Here is a 21,374-nt window from a genome sequence, read left to right as displayed (position 1 = left end):
CAATTGCTCCAACATGGCATTACCGTTCAGGAGATAACAGCTGACTTGAGTCTCCAATACTGTCAAACTAGCATCTTTCACGAACACTAAAAAGCATTTAATCTTTCCCATTATCTCTTTGTTCTTGCCCCTTTGTGCCCTAAAAACTATTGAAGAAATATTTTATATTCCTCCCACCACACACACACGCACACACGCACACACACACACACACACACCTTGAACTGTATTGTATGTGGGAAAACAAACTTTAATCCTAGTACTTGTTTTAAAATAGGGATGCTCAGAATATGCTTCCATTTGGTAAAATCATTATCCTAACTCCCAAGATTATCTTTTGAAAAGAAAAAAATGCAAAAAAACAGGGACCCTGAAGTTATTCCTTCACAAGATGGATTTATTTTATGAATGATCCACTGAGGAACCAAATCCAATGTAGCAACAAGCTATATTTTCTTCTGGGAATGAGAGTAAAATGAAGGAGAAACCATAACTGGCTTTGAAAATTGGTATTTTCCTAGACATTTTCCAGGTTATCTAATAAAAAAGGATCCAACCAGCACTGACATAAAGTCTCCCATGATGACAATGGGCTAACGTTTTATACAGAGCACCAATAAAACTTTGAACCAATACCACCAATATTCAGATACTGGAGAAATCGACAATATGGGGGTGTATATAATTCTAACATTTGTCTGCTGCTCCATGTAATCGTAGAAATTACATCTAAATGTAGTGTTATAAAATGGAAGAGGCATACCAAAACCTTAAAATTACACATTTTTTAGCATCTTTGGAGAAAAGCATGTTTTAGCTACTATGGAATTAGAAACCTGTTGTTAAGGGTACTTTTGCATTTGGAATATACTTTTAGAATATGTTAGGCATCTAACAATGTACAAAATTACTTAAAACTAATTACTCCAATACAACAAGTTAATATGAAGGATAACATAGTAAGATATAGGAAAACTTTCATCAAGGTATTTCATTTCTCCAAAGGCCACTAAACAAAGGTCCTATTCACAGAGTTTGCTGAGTACAAAGACTCTCTGTGAGGTGAAATATTATTCACCAAATTCTCTTTTTTTCTATTAGTAAAACATTTAAAATCACTCCGTTCACAACAGTCAAACTCTCTGTTTGACCACAAGTGGTGCTTCCATTCAAAATGTCATGCAAGCATCACTAAACCACCCCATCAATACATTTACCATCTGATTTTGAGGGACCCGGGCATGAGAACAATTATGTTCCACATCCACTCAGCCCTTAACCTCTCCTCCAGGATTTACAGCAAGGCAGCCAAATCTGATGACAGTTTTTGCTTTATGGAGAGCTGTACACTAGGAACTAGACTGACACATTTCCCCAAAGGCAAAATTACCAGCTATATGTCTGGGACCTAGGCCACTGCTGACATTGGATATATTGCCTAGCAGTGAAAAGTTATATAACTCTTTACCCATCCCGTTAGCCATCCAGTGGTCTAAGAGTGTGCTATTTACTGTGTATTATATCATTTTAACATTAGTTTTAAGAAAATTAGCTGTCATTCAGTCTCATCTGCTTGAGTGCGGGGAGAGGGGGGGATTCCAGTAATTAGGACAAACTAATATTCATGATCTCTGCTTCTGGCTGGTTTGTTCTGAACAACAGCTAGTGCTCACTGTTCACATTAACATTTTGATGCATAAGTCAGAGAACAATGCTGTAACGTCAAATGTGATATCTCATTACATGGATCACTAATGAGTTATAGTGAAAGCTTTTGTTTGCATTGCTTATAAACCACAAACAATCCCGTGTGGCAGATTTAGCTTGGAATAAAAAAAAAAAAAAAACCATGTGTGCGCACATGCACAGGTGGTGGTGTGCCTGTATGAGAGGTTGGTCGGTTCAGTTGTGTTACTTTGTGAGTTGTCTGTTCACATCACCTGCTCCCAAACATATTAATCCTCTTCATGAGGGTTATAATAAAACTCTTTGTATTAGCTGACTGCAGAAAACACAGCCAGTAATGTATGCTGAAGAACTTTAATTTCTCTGTTTTGTTACAATAAATGTTATGGGCATTTAGATATTGTAACAGTGTTAGAAGGAAATGTTCAAAAATGCAAGATATTAGGCAAATCAAGTGAATGAAAAATTGATCACAGCATTATTGGAGAACCAAAGATAGACCAGACTGATGAAAGAGAACCACTGTGGTAATAACATGAGTCCTGGTTATGGTGTATTCAGGTCACAATATCTATTAAAGGTTTCTTGTGAGTGGCTCAGTTCTACTTCCATTGAGATCAATGATAAATCTCTAATTGACTTCAGCTGGGAACAAGATTGGGCCCTTTGTGAAAACATTCACTTAGTCTTAGGGGGAAATACAAATGAGCTGAAAAATCTGTTTCCACAGACTATCTCCAACCAGAGAAGTCCTTTCCTCTTAACAGATGTGGACCCCCTCCCCCACCCTTTAAAAAAGACAAATGAAAGAAATGATAATGTCAAATGAACTTTCTAAATTTAGAACCAAAGGACAAAAGAGAAAAGGAAGCACATATACACTTATTTTTCTTGTTATGTGGACTGGGGCTCTAAAAAAAGCAAGTTTCCTGACGCATTCTTTGCATGGACTTTCTGTACTCTTTTTCGTTTCACAGAATTTTGTGATCTGCAGCTGCAATGTTAGGGAAGAGGCCACAAGAAATGTCAGACAGACACACAGACACACACTCTTGGAAGTATCATTTACTTAAAACAGCTGTTTTATAAACAATAACAAAAGTTATTTCCCATAAAACTCACTTTAAAACAACAACAACAACAACAAAAGAACTTGGTTATTATTTTGGAGAAACAATCCATGTAAACACATCATGCCCTTTGCTTCTTCCCAAATACTTCAGTGCTACAGCCCATACTGCCGCTAACCAAATGCATTCTGCTAAATGTCAGGCTCTTGAAAGATATGCATTGTGTCTCGAAGGGTTTTCTTTTCTCTTTCTTTTCTTTTTCATTTACAACAAAAAATGCATCTTATGAATCACGTGCCTATAATCGGTGCAAATGTAAGTATTTAGCATGTTGGAATTAGATGCACATCTGAAACACATTGTCTGGATGTGAATATTTCCAGCGCTCAGTGAGGTGTTAGAATCCAGGGCTTTGTTTGGCCTGTCCTGCAGAAAATGGCCAGACACAATCAGGAGATGAATTTTATCATAGTTAAGATGTGATTACATCCAGGATTTTATTTTACTGGAACACAAGAATTGTCAGAGTATTTTAGAACTGGGCCAATTACAGTCCATCTAGTCTCTGTCTCTATGAATGGTTAATATCAGATGCTACTAAGGGATATGACTGGCTATAGTGGAGAAATTTAGCATAATTTGACGATGTGGGAAGTATCTTCAAACTCACATTAGCAAATGGCTGAGTTATGTTCTGAAACATGAGATAATATCCCTTTAAAAATCCTAGGGATATTCTCATTATGTATTTGGCATTTATATCTTTTTGGAATCCTACTAAGGGTATGTCTATGTAGCATTCTCAAGGTGTGATTGAATCTCGCACTGCCACAGCTTTGGGACTTCAGCTAGCTAGATTAAAGTTAGTTTAGATATGTCCACTCAAGCCGCAATCACCCCCAGGTAGTCTGGACATACTCTAAGCTGTAGTATAAATGGAAGGTGCTCAGCAATGGGTGTTTAAAATGATAAGTAGCTTGAGAAGACTTCCATATGAAAAAAAATGAAAAGATAGGAACAATTTAGGAGACATGATAGAGATATGCACAAAAATGAAAACTTGGTACTCCTGTTTGCTCCCTTTCATAATATAAGTTCTAGGGGAAATTCAATTAAAACGAAGGGCAACATAATTTTAATCTAATTAAAGAAATATTTTTAACCTAATGCATCATTAACCTGCAGAAATCATTGCCACAAGCTGGCTGAAATCAGGACAATTCCCCAGTGTGAATAAGGCCTTGTTGACTCCACTATAGTTACATTTTCAACCAACTTCTGTGTTGAAGGACTCAGGATTTGGGGTTGAATCCAACTCTTCCACTGAAATTTCAGCAGGTAGAAAGTGGCATGGTACTTGAATGTCACACTACAATGCTGATGGATTTCTTACAAATGAAAACACGCACACAACCTCATAGTGAGTGGCAGACAGGTGGGATGGGTTTAAATTGCAGGCTGAAACTTTATTAGTTATACATCAGGCGGGGGTGCTACATTGCCCGCCTCTTGCTCTGACATGCCAGACATTTAATTGGTTCCAGAGTGGGTTACAGGGTTGTAATCACAAACCACACAATAACTGGGGTAGACTCTCCCAGGTGTACCCCATGGACTCAACTCGGTTGTGAAACCTCTCCTCCTCTCCTTCTCCCTCATAAAGGGAGTGGAATGACAGAAGCCACATGACCACCAGTCTGCAAAGATTTCAAGCTCCTCCCCGCTTATGAGCACAAGGTCCAACTACTCAAACCAGGTCTCATTTTACCTCTGGGAGCTAATCAGAGAGTAAGAGGCTTTTGAAAAGGCTGGGATTAATTTAAATAGGCAAGAGTGGGGAGAGGGGCACAGCAGCCAATCAGGCAAAGCCCATTTGCCCAGACAATGGCCAAGCATAGAACCAAAAGGAGGGAGGGTTGGAAGGCAGCCCCGTCTCCGTGCCATGCATGCATTTGGGCCTTCTCTCATTCGCTGCTCTCCAGTTGTAACAGGGTGAGGGTGGCTTGCCCTTGGGCTGGAGAGCCTGGGGCTAAGCCAGCCCTGGTTACATGATGAGCCCCACCTTAGGGGAATCAAGTTCTCCCAGGTTAAAAGGCAACAGGAAGCTGCAGGAGGTAGGGGGTTGAGAGAGTAATTGTGACTACAAGAAGCAGGAGAGCTTCTCTAGGTAGCAATATTTGGGAGAGACCCTGCCCAAGAAGTAGGGGAGACACTGACAGTAGACCCTCAGGGAGGAGGGGGCTGTGCCCAGATGAAACGAGTGAAAACTGTATAAGTGTGTGTGTGTTTTGATTTGAAAGATGTTGTGCTGGACTACTGGGAGAGAGACACCGAACAAGGGTTAGGGGGCCTAGCTGCACCTGACCACTAAATAAATGGGATCCCTTCTTGGATTTGTTTGAATAACTTGGCGAACTGTGAGTTCTTAACAGACCACTGAAGAGACAGGATGACCACAGATGTGGGGTGCCGTAGACTGACCTCTGCCTCTCAAGCACCCTCTTGTGGGCAATAAGCGGTCATACTGCAGCACCCGTCAAAGTACCTCCCTTGCTAAGGACCTGGATCCCGAGTGCTTGCTGATCTGAGTCAGACTGATGTGTGGGTGGATGGAAGGGGGACTTGGGCTCAAACCTCAGTCAGAGCCTGGGCTTAGTGTGCAGTATAGACCACTGAGATGAATAGTGGCTCTTACTTAGATATTGATTCAGATGTCTGCAGACTCAGGCAGGCATTACCACATCTGTCACTCTGGTCACATTTTCAAGTTTTCCTTTGCAACTACGAGGGCTAAAAATGTACAGTGTATTAAATTCAAAACTGAGATTCTGATGTAATCACATGACACCACAAGCCAGTGCTTTAGGTACTGGCCCAAGCACCTATAGCCACTACTTATCAGATTGGGGCCAAAATTCTCATGTTCTTGTTTTTCACTTACAGATCTGCACACTTTGTATTTTAAATAATGGGTCTTTTTTTATTTCAGGAATAATATGCACATCAAGAGTCTATGGTTTTTGTTCCATTTCATAAAGCCTTCATGGGATTTTTTGTTTCTTTTAAATATTCCCTCATTTCTTTTAAATATTCCCTCATTTTTTATTTCTTTTAAATATTCACCTGCAAGTTGGGGAAAATCACAAGAAACCTGCTTGTAACTAACTGCACAAACAGTGGCTGTGGTCCTGCAAAGATTTATGTACATGCTCCACTTCACGCACATGAGTAGTTTAATTGATTTCAGTGGGACTGGACTACTCATGTGTGCCAAGTTAGGTACCTGTGTACCTTACAGGATCAGGGATTAAGGAAGACCCTTCTGCCTGAGTGGAGTCAAAATGACACAAACAGGTGTATCTGCATGCTTGTATCTCAGTGCAGAAGCAGGACCTAAGCAAAGGTGAGCAAAAGTAGCCAGGTAAACATCTAACTAGCATCATACACATTGACCTGTTTGTACACACATTTACAGTAAGTGTGCATAAAAATCAGACATCTATTTTTTGCATGTGTACTTCAATCCTTCATTTTTTGAAATGTGTCCTCCTGTCATTCATACAGGAGGAATCAATAGTGACAAGAACCTTGGCACTTTTGTACATTATTATATTATGTGCAAATATAAGTAAAATTAGTTAGAACACAGAAAACATTTGTGAAATATATTTAACATTTCTTTGAAATTTTGTTTTGATGGAAATTTTCTTATTGGGTCTCATATTAGTAGCTCTGATGTATTGCATTTGTGGTTTATTAATGGTATATTATTCACAAAAATGAATGGAAAGATGGTCTCCTGGTTACGACTCCAGAATTGGACCAAACAGACCTAAATTCTAATCACAGCTCTCTCATAGGTTTCTGGTATGACTTGTGATAAATCACAATAGCTCAGAGCTTTACTTCCCCATCTGTAAAACCAGACCCCTGACCCACTGCCTCAGAAGGCTGGGAACCATTGGAATCCATAAGAGATTACTAGGATTCTACTGCTTCCACTACACAGAAAAATGTCCTGCTGTAATAATTTGCTGAGCAAGAAAGGTTAGAAATTGTTTTAAATTATTTTAACAAAAGAGAGAGTTTTTCTCCAGACCTGGGAAGCACCCCAAATTGAAAAGATACCATGCGTCACACATTGACTGAACTTGCCCATAAATAGGGATCTGCATGATGAAAGGAACATTGAAAATAGTTTATTTGTGGAAACAAATCTTCATTTGACAATAATCACTCTAGAGGCAGACTATGTAATTTGTACCTCAAGCACATGGCTTGGCTGTAGTTTAGTTTAGTTTAGTTTTGAAGCTGCTCAGGCATCCAGTCCTAATTGTAATAAAAGGAAGTTGCGCACAGTAACTTCTAACGTCATTTAAAAACAAAATTAATTTAACTTCCTTACACTCTCTGGCAATTTCTCTCCCTTCCTCCACGCTACAATAGCTGTTGTGAAGCAGTCTGCAAGAGCACAAATGCAAAAAAATAAAAGAGGTTAAATTAAGGCAATTAGAGTCAATGGGAGTTTAGGGAACTTTGTACCACACAGGATTGGACTCCACATTCCTAGTAAACAGCATAAATGGCTTGATTTCATTCATATGTACATCAGTGCATACTTCCTACCCATATCACATTATGGGATTTGTCCAGATACTTGACACTAAAACTGGTTGGGAATTTTTCAATGAATTGTTTTTCAAAAAATGCCGATTTTTTAAAACTGAAACTGATTGTGAAACAGGATCAGGTTCAACGAACGTCCAGACTTGAAAAAAATGTCAAGAAAAAAGTTATAAAATTGTTGAAATGTTTCATTTCAATATTTTCTAAATGAAAAATTCTGGTTTTCCAGTTCAAAACAATGACCTTTTCTTTAGAAATATAAGCTATTTAGACTGAAAAAAAGTTTTAAGGTAAAAATCAAAAGGAAATGTTATAAATTACCTAACCAATTTATTTTGATTAACCCAAAATGGAAAGAAAAAAAAGGCTTTTAGTTCATGAAGATTTTTGACTTTATGTCCCAACTGAATTTGGGGAAAAATGTAACTATCAAAAATAGTTGCAGGATGGGGGGAGGGGGAGCATTTCCTGCACAGGTCTACTTGACAATTGTCATCTGTGTACATAAAAGAAGTTATGCCCAGGAATTCATTTATTAATATGAGAAACAAGCAGACCTTGTCTGGAGTTATGAAAGCTCCAGCAGAAACTACAGTATCTGAAGGTAAAAGCATTTCATTTTACATACATAAGAAAAAGATCAGATTAAGCAGCTCTTCCCACCTCAGCTTTGTAAAAAAACAAAATGTTCTGATTTCCAACACATTTCACAATTTTTCTACGAAATTACCAATTTATTAAGAAAAAAATGATTGTTCTCTTTCTTAGAAATTACACACATTATCCCCTGGGCACAGCCAGAATTTGAAGCTTTTAAAGCAGCATGGACCTCCCAAAATGATGATACATTTATAACTTTCTTTGTGTCAATTAAAAATAACTAAAAAAACCCACACAGGCTATTTCTGAGACTTAGGTCTGCACACACTAATCCATAATCCTCAGCCTATAAATCAAACCACTTCAGACAACTCAATAAAGCCAGTTCTAGACCTGTAAATTAATTTTACTAAGGAGCAAAACCTCTGTGCACGTGAACTAATCCGCTTAAATAATACGCTAATCCGAAATGCTCTCTGCTGTCTGACCGAAAAGCTCATTATTATTGTCATTCATTGCCTTCCTTCTCTCTGAGAAAATAATCTGTGGTGCCCATACACTATCAGCTGAATGGGTCAAGACCTGTAGCAACATCCAGCAGTCAAGGGAAAGTGCTATGGTGGCACAAACATAAATCTTCATACATTTGTTCTCAGTTCCTGATGAATTCTCACTTACCCTAAGCCTAACAGTCCTATGCTTTGCTTATGTTTCTCTGCTTACCTGGGGCAATGTCTGCAATACATTCTTATTAGAGGTCACTGAATGGTATTTACTGATCCAGAGAATCTCAGTTTTGAAAAATATTTGCAACTCAGTCCTGTAATGACACATCTATTCTGTATTTGAAAATATTCCACAACTAAATGTTTGGCAGGCTCTGCATTGTTCACAGGTAGCATTTATGATGTGAACTGCAAAATTAGTCATGAGAGTCACTTGTGAGTCCAAAACTCTGATTTGTTATTGAATACATGCATTCAACCACACTATACAGATAATTTTTGAAACACTGCAAGTTAGTGGATAATAAAGTGTTCTAATGAGATCAAATTGAGCTGAAGGCCTTAGTACTCATGAAACAGTCGATCCTGAATAATATGTGCAGTTTGCAAGCACCACGTGTGGAAGCTTCCTCAGGACCACACTGTCTGATTCTAGTCAGGTTTATTAGCACATTGTTTTCATAAACAATAAATCACCTAGAAATAAATATTTAATGATTTGGATTCCCCATCTTCTGTTTCTGTTATTATTCATCTTAAGACTCATAATAACCATTTTCTTTTAAAGATATTTTATTAAGCTCTTTTTTGTTCATATTTCTCCTGCCCTGAAATAATTAAAGCCTGGTTGAGAATATTTGGTGGGATCTAAGTATCTATTTAAATCTTCTTGACTCCCATTATTTCAAACTGCCAGGTCTCACATCAAGCTCTTACCTCTTTGGTTTAACACCATCAGGCAAACATACACTCCTTGTTCACCCTATCTTGTTCACCCTACTCCAGCTAACCTGACTTCAGTGGAAGTTGTTCTTGAATGAGGAGTGCAAGATCAAGCCCATTTTATGACATACTAGTGTATTTCTCCTTCCTGTATCACAATCAGTGGAGTCAGAGGGCCTATGTTCCCCAGAGGAACTATTGTTGAAGAGACACCAGGAAAAAACAGGAAATATGGTAAATTAGGCTGAAAGCAATGCATCCACATGGACAGAGTAGGGTTGCCAGGCATCCGGTTTTCCACTGGAACCCCTGATTGAAAAGGGACCCTGGCAGTGCCGACCAAGCTGTTAAAAGTCCAGTCAGTGGTGCAGCGGGGGCCCGAGGCTAAGGCAGGCTCCCTGCCTGCCCTAGCTCCCTGCAGCTCCCGGAAGCGGACACCGGGTACTTGTGGACCCTAGGAGCATGGGCGGCCAGGGCGGTTCTGCATGCTGCCCCCACCCCAAATTGTCCATTGGCCAGGAACCATGGTAAGCACCACCTTGACTCTGCACCTTGAACCCCAACCCCGTGCCCCAGCCTGGAGTCCCCTCCTGCACCCAAACTCCCACACAGAGCCCACAGAACACCCCAACCCCCTGCCTCAGCCCAGAGCCCCCTCCTGCACCCCAATCCTCTTTTCCCTGGCTCCACCCCTGAGCCTGTACTCCCAGCCGGAGCCCTCACCCCCCTCTTGCACCCCAACCCCTTCCCCAGCCCAGTGAAAGAGTGAGCAACGGGTGGGGGGGGATGGAGTGAGTAGGGGCGGGGCCTTGGAGAAAGGGCAGGGGTGGAGCTTTGGGGAAGGGGCAGGGCAGGGGTGTTCGGTTTTGTGCCATTAGGTAGCTGGTAACCCTAGGACAGAGCAGGGCATAGGGTTTCATAAAGTTCCACTTGTTCAACTTAACCTACATTCAGCTTCATCCTTGGAAATGAAACACTTCCTTTACTCCTCTCTGTTTACAACAGAGTGTATGAAGTAGCTGAATCTTATACCCTTTTCTTCCTCCCAATACACATTTACTAAGGCTCAAATGCAGGCCTGTATGCATAGTTGGGTTAGAAGGGGCTTGGGTCACAGAAATGCTGTGGTGTTTGGTGCGGTAGGATTTTTTTTTCCTTAGGCTGTCCCCCCCTCTGTGATTGCAGGTGTCCCGATTTACTGTTAGGCCTTGTCTACACTACGAAACTACGAAATTAGGTTGAATTTATAGAAGTCGGTTTTGTAGAAAGCGTTTTTGTACAGTCGATTGTGTGTGTTCCCACACAAATGCTCTAAGTGCATATAGTCGGCGGAGTGTGTCCACAGTACCGAGGCAACCGTCGACATCCAGAGCATTGCACTGTGGGTAGCTATCCCACAGTTCCCGCAGTCTCCGCCGCCCATTTGAATTCTGGGTAGAAATCCCAATGCCTGATGGACTAAAACATTGTCGCGGGTGGTTCTGGGTACATATCGTCAGGACCCCCTTCCCTCCCTCCGTGAAAGCAAGGGCAGACAATTGTTTTGCGCCTTTTTTCTTGAGTTACCTGTGCAGACACCATACCACTCCAAACATGGAGCCCGCTCAGCTAACCGTCACCATATGCCTCCTGGGTGCTGGCAGATGCAGTACTGCATTGCTACACAGCAGCAGTTTATTGCCTTTTGGCAGCAGACAGTGCAGTATGACTGGTAGCCGTCGTCGACATAGTCCAGGGTGCTCTTTTAACCGACTTCGATGAGGTCAAGGGCCCTTGGTCAAACATGGGAGTGACTCAGCCAGGTCATTTCCCTTTTAAGTTTCGTCATATGGCGATTCAGTCCTACCGGCAATGCACTCTCTTTTAATCAGCAGCCAGCAGAAGACGATGGCCAGCAGTCATACTGCACCGTCTTCTGCCGAGCACCCAGGAGATGACGATGGCTAGCGGTTGTACTACACAGTCTGCTGCCAGCAAGATGTATGAAGATAGATGAAGTGGATCAAAACAAGAAATAGACCAGATTTGTTTTGTATTCATTTTCTCTTCCCTTCCTCTGTGAAAGCAACGGCCTGCTAAACCCAGTTTTCAGTTCTATCCTTGAGGTTTTGCGTTCTATCCTTGGGGGAGCCATTCTGTTTCTCACAAAGCCACCCCCTTTGTTGATTTTAATTCCCTGTAAGCTAACCCTGTAAGCCATGTTGTCAGTTGCCCCTCCCGCCGCTAGAGCAATGGCAAACAATCGTTCACGCCCTTTTCCCTGGATTGCCCGAGCAGGAATAGATGCTATAGCACAGCAAGCATGGAGCCTGTTCAGCTCACCACAGCAGTTATGACCATTGTAAACACCTTGCACATTATCGTGCAGTGTATGCAGAACCAGCACCTGAAAAACAAGGCGAGGAGGCGTTGGCAGCGCGGTGATGAGGACATGAACACACTTTTCTCTAAAACCGCGTTCCCGCACAATTTGGAGATCATGGTGTTACTGGGGCAGGCTCATGCCGTGGAACACCGATTCTGGGCACAGGAAACAAGCACAGAGTGGTGGGACCGCATAGTGTTGCAGGTCTGGGATGATTCTCAGTGGCTCCAAAACTTTTGCATGCGTAGGGGCACTTTCATGGAACTTTGTGACTTGCTTTCCCCTGCCCTGAAGCACAAGAGTACCAAGATGAGAGCAGCCCTCACAGTTCACAAGCGAGTGGCAATAGCCCTCTGGAAGCTTGCAACACCAGACAGCTACCGGTCAGTCGGGAAGCATTTTGGAGTGGGCAAATCTACTGTGGGGGTTGCTGTGATGCAAGTAGCCAACGCAATCATTGAGCTGCTGCTATCAAAGGTAGTGACCCTGGGAAATGAGCAGGTCATAGTGGATGGCTTTGCTGCAATGGGATTCCCTAACTGTGGTGGGGCTACAGACGGCTATATCCCTATCTTGAGACCGGACCACCAGGGCAGCCAGTACATAAACTGCAAGGGGTACTTTCCAATGGTGCTGCAAACTCTGGTGGATCACAAAGGATGTTTCACCAACATCAACGTTGGATGACCAGGAAAGGTTCATGATGCTCACGTCTTCAGGAACTCTGGTCTGTTTAAACAGCTGCAGGAAGGGATTTACTTTCCAGACCAGAAAATAACTGTTGGGGATGTTGAAATGCATATTGTTATCCTTGGGGATCCAGCCTATCCCTTAATGCCCTGGCTCATGAAGCCATACACAGGCACCCTGGACAGTAGTCAGGAGCTGTTCAACTGTAGGCTGAGCAAGTGCAGAACGGTGGTAGAGTGTGCAATTGGACGTTTAAAGGGTCGCTGGCGCAGTTTACGGACTCGCTCAGACCTCAGTGAAACCAATATTCCCATTGTTACTGCTGCTTGCTGTGTGCTCTACAATCTCTGTGAGAGTAAGGGGGAGACGTTTATGGTGGGGTGGGAGGTTGAGGCAAATCACCTGGCCACTGAATACATACAGCCAGACACCAGGGCGGTTAGAAGAGCACAGCAGGAAGCGCTGCGCATCAGAGAAGCTTTGAAAACCAGTTTCATGACTGGCCAGGGTACTGTGTGACACTTCTGTTTGTTTCTCCTTGATGAAAACCCGCCCCCTTGGTTGCTTCTAAATTCCCTGTAATCCACCCGCCCTCGCCCCTTCGATCACAGCTTGCTTGCAAAGGAAATAAAGTCACTATTGTTTAAAAAACATGTATTCTTTATTAATTGATTATAAAAATAGGGAGATAACTCACAAGATAGCCCGGGTGTGGTATGGGAGGAGGGTAGGAGGGAAGGAAAATGCCATTTTAAATCTTGTTGAATGTCAGCCTTCTGTTGCTTGGGCTGTCCACTGGGGTGGAGTGGTTGGGTGCCCGGAGCCTCCCACCCCGCGTTCTTGGGCGTCTGGGTGAGGAGGCTATGGAACTTGGGGAGGAAGGAGGGCAGTTAAACAGGGGCTGCAGCGGCAGTCTGTGATCCTGCTGCCGTTCATGAACCTCCACCAGACGCTGGAGCATGTCTGTTTGATCCCGCAGTAGCCCCAGCATTTCCTCATGCCTCCTCTGATCTTCCTGCCGCCACCTCTCCTCATGTTCATTGGCCACCGTCCTGTACTCTGCTATTGTGTCCCTCCACACAGCTCTGTCAGTGATCCAATTACTTTTCTAGGACTACTCATGTCAATACATTCTTACCTATGACAGCATGGAGTCCATAATCTGGCCCTTAATTATGTAAATAATTAAAAGTTTGTTAATTCACTGGATATATATTTTTAATCATTTCATTTCATCTTTAAGACAGCAAGTTTTATTGAAACATTGATATAGCAAATGAAGCTTTCAAGAAAAACACTTTTTTATTCACTGGCAAATTGTATTTTTTTTATTACAACGATACCCATTAGAAGCAAAGCAATAGTGGGGCTGGCCAACTAATCTCAGAACCCTCATGGTGGACAGTACTGAATTTTTCCATGAGGAGTTCCAGACTCCTCTAGGAAAAATATTTTTGTATTTGTGCAATGGCCAGTTCTAAGCTTCTTCTAAGCTCTAAGTTCTTGCGGTTCATTCCACTGTAGTTTCTGCAACATTAACATTAAAATGCTTAAGAGACACAGAGTCACTTTTAAAAAAATAACTTAATCGCTATCAATCCTGAGAATGCAAAAGCACAAGACAGAGGCAGAAACAGGTATTTTCCATGTATGTTTCCAAAACCTGTACCTTCTTTTGTATTCATTTATCTTACTTGACTTTTATCCATAAAATTATTTGCCTTGTGAAAAAGGAATTCTGTTTGCACATTGCATGCCTCTACATACATGGATGTTTGTGTGTATGTGTGAGAGAGAGAGCCAGAAAGAAAAACAACATTACTGATGAGTCTAATCCACAAAACTAAATCTGAAAATGCCCCCCAAATTTGGGTATATAAAATCTGAGTCTAAACATTACAGAAGTGACTCCATCTCTTTATACTGCATTTGTAGCTCAAGCCCATTGGAGAGATAAGTACAGATATTGTGCCTAGCATGACATGCTTATGGGGGAGAATTTAAAGATTAATTCCACACACAACATGAGATCTCCAGTAGGGCAGTGGCTCCAGACCATTCAGCCTCATTTGCATCCCAGCTAATAACTGGCCAAACCACAGCAGTTTTGCTTCCCAAGCGTTCACTAAAATGTTATTCCTCTTCTAATGTGCAGCAGGTTGCATGTACAACGTCAGATGATGTTTGCTTTGAATGAACCTCAGAACTCAAAAAGGACCCCAGGAGAATCCACCAATTTCCACCTGTGTGATGAATTCTGTGCTGTATACAATAGATTATGGAGTTCAGCATGATCAACATTTTTCAAAGGCAAGATGGCTTCTTGCTGTGGGAGAGCTGGTCTCTATCAGAATCAGCCACAACCAGTCAGTAGTCGGGTATCAATGCTGTTCACCAGCCAGAAGCATAGGAGATTGTACTATTACTCAGATCATCATAAGAGGGAAAATCTGGTTTCTCAGCTAAAAACCAAGGGAATTTTAGAGGATGTGCAATCAGTTTGAGACACCTACATAAATGCCTAGTGATAAACCACTTCCAGGTGTGATATCTTCCAAGGCCTGCTTGCTTGGCAGGTAACAAGAGGCCAAAAATCCTCTTCATACCTCACACAGACTAACAAAGCTGGTTTCATGCTGAAGCCACACATTGTTGCATAGTAGTGACATGAAATCATAAATCAACAAAGCCTTGCTTATGCAAGGGAAGGCTCACACACTTAAGCAAAACTTCTTAACTGAATTATAAGCTTGTAACGCAAACCAAAGCAAAACAACACTTACCTGGTTTTGGCTTTCATTATAAAAAAGTTTTGCATTGCTCTAGTTTTAAAAGTTTTAGTAGTAGTAAAAAAATCAGAGCATTTTCTGGTTTTCCTCCCTCTCTGACATTATGTCCATGACGCTGACAATAAGAGCAACATACAGTTGCTGAGAGATCCCATGAACGAATGAGCAGCATCTGAGGCATGGGAAGCCTTCACATAAATTAATCTGTAGAAGGGATCACGTTTGCTTGAACAGCTTCTAGCACCATGGGCCACAACTCTGACTGAAGCCTCAAGGTGTTAATATACAAATATTAAATAATAATTAAGAATAATATCCCAGTCTACATAACACATAGATCTTACATTTGGATACATGGACTGGACATCCTCTTATCTACAGATAATTAAAACTTTCCAAACTGATTTGCCCTAACTCTGTGCCACACTAAGTCATTTTTAAAACCACAATATGTTATTACTCTGCCAGCAGGTGTCAATCAGATTAAATAATTTAATGGTGATGAATGAAGAAAAGACAACTAAAGCTGAATGGATGCGAAAGGAACAGGATGTAGAAGAGAAAATTATGAATGCTGAGCCAATGTGCAAGTAACACAAATGACTGGAGGAAACATCAATGAATGCTGAGGGAACACGCAGAATGAAGGCAGACAAAGAAGCAATTCTAGAAGGGCATGCTGTGAGCAAAAATGAATGAAGAAAGATGACATATGGCAAGCAGACACGTGGCAAACAATGACGAATGAAGGGAGGCTATGATTGTCATGCTGTCAGAAAATGAGCCAAAAAATAGTAAATTAAGAACTGAGCAGATTTGTCAAGAATGAAGACAAATAATGGAATGTGCTGAAAGCTCAGCCAACATGCAGTGAATTGGGACAATGAAAGAAAGATGATCCTGCGCGTATTTCAAAGAAATCGGTTCCCAGTAAAAGGAAGAAACAGAGCTGTATAAACTGTACATGCCTTCTTGTCATTATGGAGTGTTTAACATACATAGATTGTATAGACCATGTGTATCTATCCTACCTAAAATTTCAATAAAAAGAATATGAGGCAATGTAAAAAAAAAAAAAATCAAACAGATCAAGCTTTCCCTGACTTCCAGGCTCTTGCAACCGTTACCTGCGCTGAGAGAGAAAGATCTTGTCATTCTGATAATAATACCCAGCTCTTATAGAGCTTTGCATCAGTAGATCTCAAAGCATTTTTTAAAAAAGAGGTCAGTATTATTACTCCCATTTTACAGATAGGGATGCCGAAGCACAGAGACTTCTGCAAGGTCACCCAGGAGGCTAGAAGCAAATCCAGGAATGGAACCCAAGACTCCTGAGTCCCAGCTCAGTACGCGCTCTCCCTAGACCACACTGTCTCACATAGAGAGTAATAGTGTTATAACATGTGTCCAATACATTGTGGGACAAACTCTGCTTTCACGACTCAAAGAGCCCATCCTATTGATTTCCAGAGGTTGCACATATAGGTGATAAGCTCAGGACTTGGCCCTATATGTTCTAAGTCCCTGTTGTATTGTCCCTATATATAGTGTAAGGTAGGGCAAGGTCTTTCTTTTATTGTAGGTTTGTATGAGAACCTGATCTTGACAGGTGCCTCAGGGCCCAGCTATGATAGCAACAAAATATTCAGTGGAATATAAATTGTGGAAGCACCAATTGTGACTCCATACTTAAGGTTAATTTGATTTTTGTGCTTAATGCAGGTATTCAATCATTTTCTTGTGTTCGAAAAATACAGCATATCCTCATTTACTCTTTGAGCATAGTATGAATTTTCTGAAAATTTACAAGTTAAGTCATTAAGTATTCTAGGAGTTAAAACTTATTTTAAAATGGGTGCTTTAAGAAATTTAGCATCCTGCAGCAAACCACTTTCTTTATCCTGAATTATTTTAACAACAGAATAATACACTCTTCAGATTTCCCAGTTAAAAGTCAATGATGTTTGGTGCAAGACTGCATTTTGAATAATTTCTTTTGGCATTAAGGAACCATTTTTTGCCCTTATTCTTCACAAACGAAAGTTTCTTTCTTCAGAAGAAAGTGGCATGTGATTTTCTATTTCAGAGAATGTCACAAAGGTCTTCCAAACGCCTGCCATTTTCTTCCATTCTCAATGGATTGAGACCACATGCTACCCTTAAAGACAGATTTCATTGTCATTCACCAACTCCTCACAACTTTCCTCTTCACTTCCTGACAACATAAAAGATCACCAACTTCCCTGAAGGCAACTTCAGTTCACTCCCTCAGGAACAGGGGCAGTACTTAACTGAAGGCATCCCGTGGCCCCAGTTCTGTTGAGAGCAATGAAAATTGATGGCCATTTTGAAAGAGGGCAATTTTTATGCATTCTCTCTGAAGGAGAATATTAATTTAAGGAGAATTAATATTAATATTAAGGAGAATATCCTTTAGCCTAAACTTTCATTATACACAGTAACAACAATAATTATTAAGGTTTCAGAGTAACAGCCGTGTTAGTCTGTATTCGTAAAAAGAAAAAAGAAAAGGAGTACTTGTGGCACCTTAGAGACTAACCAGTTTATTTGAGCATGAGCTTTCGTGAGCTACAGCTCACTTCATCGGATGCATAGCATATCGTGGAAACTGCAGAAGACATTATATACACACAGAGACCATGAAACAAAACTTCCTCCCACCCCACTGTCCTGCTGCTAACAGCTTATCTAAAGTGATCATCAAGTGATCATCAAGGAAGGCCATTTCCAGCACAAATCAAGGTTTTCTCACTCTTTCCCCCCCACACACACACAGACACACATACAAACTCACTCTCCTGCTGGTAATAGCCCATCCCTCTTTGAAACCTCTCTTTATAATGCGCATGATAATCAAGGTGGGTCATTTCCAGCACTAATCCAGGTTTTCTCACTACCCCCCCCCCCACACACACACACACACCCTCCAAAAACCACACACACAAACTCACTCTCCTGCTGGCAATAGCTCATCTTACAATGTGCACAGCAATAATCCAAGTTTAACCAGAACGTCTTGGGGGGGGGGGGTTTGTAGGAAAAAAACAAGGGGAGATAGGCTACCTTGCATAATGACTTAGCCACTCCCAGTCTCTATTCAAGCCCAAATTAATAGTATCCAATTTGCAAATGAATTCCAATTCAGCAGTTTCTCGCTGGAGTCTGGATTTGAAGTTTTTTTGCTTTAAGATAGCGACCCTCATGTCTGTGATTGCGTGACCAGAGAGATTGAAGTGTTCTCCGACTGGTTTATGAATGTTATAATTCTTAACATCTGATTTGTGTCCATTTATTCTTTTACGTAGAGACTGTCCAGTTTGACCAATGTACATGGCAGAGGGGCATTGCTGGCACATGATGGCATATATCACATTGGTGGATGTGCAGGTGAACGAGCCTCTGATAGTGTGGCTGATGTTGTTAGGCCCTGTGATGGTGTTCCCTGAATAGATATGTGGGCACAGTTGGCAACGGGCTTTGTTGCAAGGATAGGTTCCTGGGTTAGTGGTTCTGTTGTGTGGTATGTGGTTGTTGGTGAGTATTCGCTTCAGGTTGGGGGGCTGTCTGTAGGCAAGGACTGGCCTTTCTCCCAAGATTTGTGAGAGTGTTGGGTCATCCTTCAGGATAGGTTGTAGATCCTTAATAATGCGTTGGAGGGGTTTTAGTTGGGGGCTGAAGGTGACGGCTAGTGGCGTTCTGTTATTTTCTTTGTTAGGCCTGTCCTGTAGTAGGTGACTTCTGGGAACTCTTCTGGCTCTATCAATCTGTTTCTTCACTTCCGCAGGTGGGTATTGTAGTTGTAAGAATGCTTGATAGAGATCTTGTAGGTGTTTGTCTCTGTCTGAGGGGTTGGAGCAAATGCGGTTGTATCGCAGAGCTTGGCTGTAGACGATGGATCGTGTGGTGTGGTCAGGGTGAAAGCTGGAGGCATGTAGGTAGGAATAGCGGTCAGTAGGTTTCCGGTATAGGGTGGTGTTGATGTGACTATCGTTTATTAGCACTGTAGTGTCCAGGAAGTGGATCTCATGTGTGGACTGGACCAGGCTGAGGTTGATGGTGGGATGGAAATTGTTGAAATCATGGTGGAATTCCTCAAGGGCTTCTTTTCCATGGGTCCAGATGATGAAGATGTCATCAATATAGCGCAAGTAAAGTAGGGGCGTTAGGGGACGAGAGCTGAGGAAGCGTTGTTCTAAATCAGCCATAAAAATGTTGGCATACTGTGGGGCCATGCGGGTACCCATAGCAGTGCCGCTGATCTGAAGGTATACATTGTCCCCAAATGTAAAATAGTTATGGGTAAGGACAAAGTCACAAAGTTCAGCCACCAGGTTAGCCGTGACATTATCGGGGATAACCTATCCTGAAGGATGACCCAACACTCTCACAAATCTTGGGAGAAAGGCCAGTCCTTGCCTACAGACAGCCCCCCAACCTGAAGCGAATACTCACCAACAACCACATACCACACAACAGAACCACTAACCCAGGAACCTATCCTTGCAACAAAGCCCGTTGCCAACTGTGCCCACATATCTATTCAGGGAACACCATCACAGGGCCTAACAACATCAGCCACACTATCAGAGGCTCGTTCACCTGCACATCCACCAATGTGATATATGCCATCATGTGCCAGCAATGCCCCTCTGCCATGTACATTGGTCAAACTGGACAGTCTCTACGTAAAAGAATAAATGGACACAAATCAGATGTTAAGAATTATAACATTCATAAACCAGTCGGAGAACACTTCAATCTCTCTGGTCACGCAATCACAGACATGAGGGTCGCTATCTTAAAGCAAAAAAACTTCAAATCCAGACTCCAGCGAGAAACTGCTGAATTGGAATTCATTTGCAAATTGGATACTATTAATTTGGGCTTGAATAGAGACTGGGAGTGGCTAAGTCATTATGCAAGGTAGCCTATCTTCCCTTGTTTTTTTCCTACAAACCCCCCCCCCCCAAGACGTTCTGGTTAAACTTGGATTATTGCTGTGCACATTGTAAGATGAGCTATTGCCAGCAGGAGAGTGAGTTTGTGTGTGTGGTTTTTGGAGGGGGTGTGTGTGTGTGGGGGGGGGTGGTGGTGAGAAAACCTGGATTAGTGCTGGAAATGACCCACCTTGATTATCATGCGCATTATAAAGAGAGGTTTCAAAGAGGGATGGGCTATTACCAGCAGGAGAGTGAGTTTGTATGTGTGTCTGTGTGTGTGTGTGTGGGGGGGGGGGAAGAGTGAGAAAACCTTGATTTGTGCTGGAAATGGCCTTCCTTGATGATCACTTGATGATCACTTTAGATAAGCTGTTAGCAGCAGGACAGTGGGGTGGGAGGAAGTTTTGTTTCATGGTCTCTGTGTGTATATAATGTCTTCTGCAGTTTCCACGATATGCTATGCATCCGATGAAGTGAGCTGTAGCTCACGAAAGCTCATGCTCAAATAAACTGGTTAGTCTCTAAGGTGCCACAAGTACTCCTTTTCTTTTTTCTTTTTAATAATTATTAATAATCCAAAATATTTATTTTCAAAAATTACCCACTGCACCAGATCTACCCCACAGGAAGGGAAGAAGAAAGAGGGAAACCTGGGTGTGCAAGCACACACAGGGAAATGCAGGGGCAGGTTTGAACTCATTTATGTATATACATAATATTTTATCCTATGAATGCCTTTTCATTAAATTCAAAAAATATGAATTAAACAAAACAATGGTTTTTTACCATATTTTTTCCTCATTACCGTCTACTAAGACCAATACCATCCATCATCATTATACCACCCCTGAAAAGCAGCCAAATTGGAAAAGTTAAAAATCAAAAGCTAAAATGCATTATTATTATTATTTTAAGAAAATAGCCCTTAGGGCAGAGGTGGGCAAACTACGGCCCATGGGCCACATCCAGCCCGTGGGACCCTCCTGCCCAGCCCCTGAGCCCCTGGCCCCTTCCCTGCAGCCTCAGCTCACTGCTCTGGGCGGCTGGGTTGCAGAGCCACAGCTGCCTCTCCTGGTGCTCTGGGCGGTGCGGCTGTAGCGCCGCCAGCCACCAGTGCTCCAGGCAGCGTGGTAAGGGGG

Source organism: Natator depressus, chromosome 2 (assembly GCF_965152275.1).
Source record: "Natator depressus isolate rNatDep1 chromosome 2, rNatDep2.hap1, whole genome shotgun sequence".
Classification (NCBI taxonomy): domain Eukaryota; kingdom Metazoa; phylum Chordata; order Testudines; family Cheloniidae; genus Natator; species Natator depressus.
The sequence above is the reverse complement of the archived record's forward strand: the minus strand, read 5'-3'. Positions refer to the sequence as shown.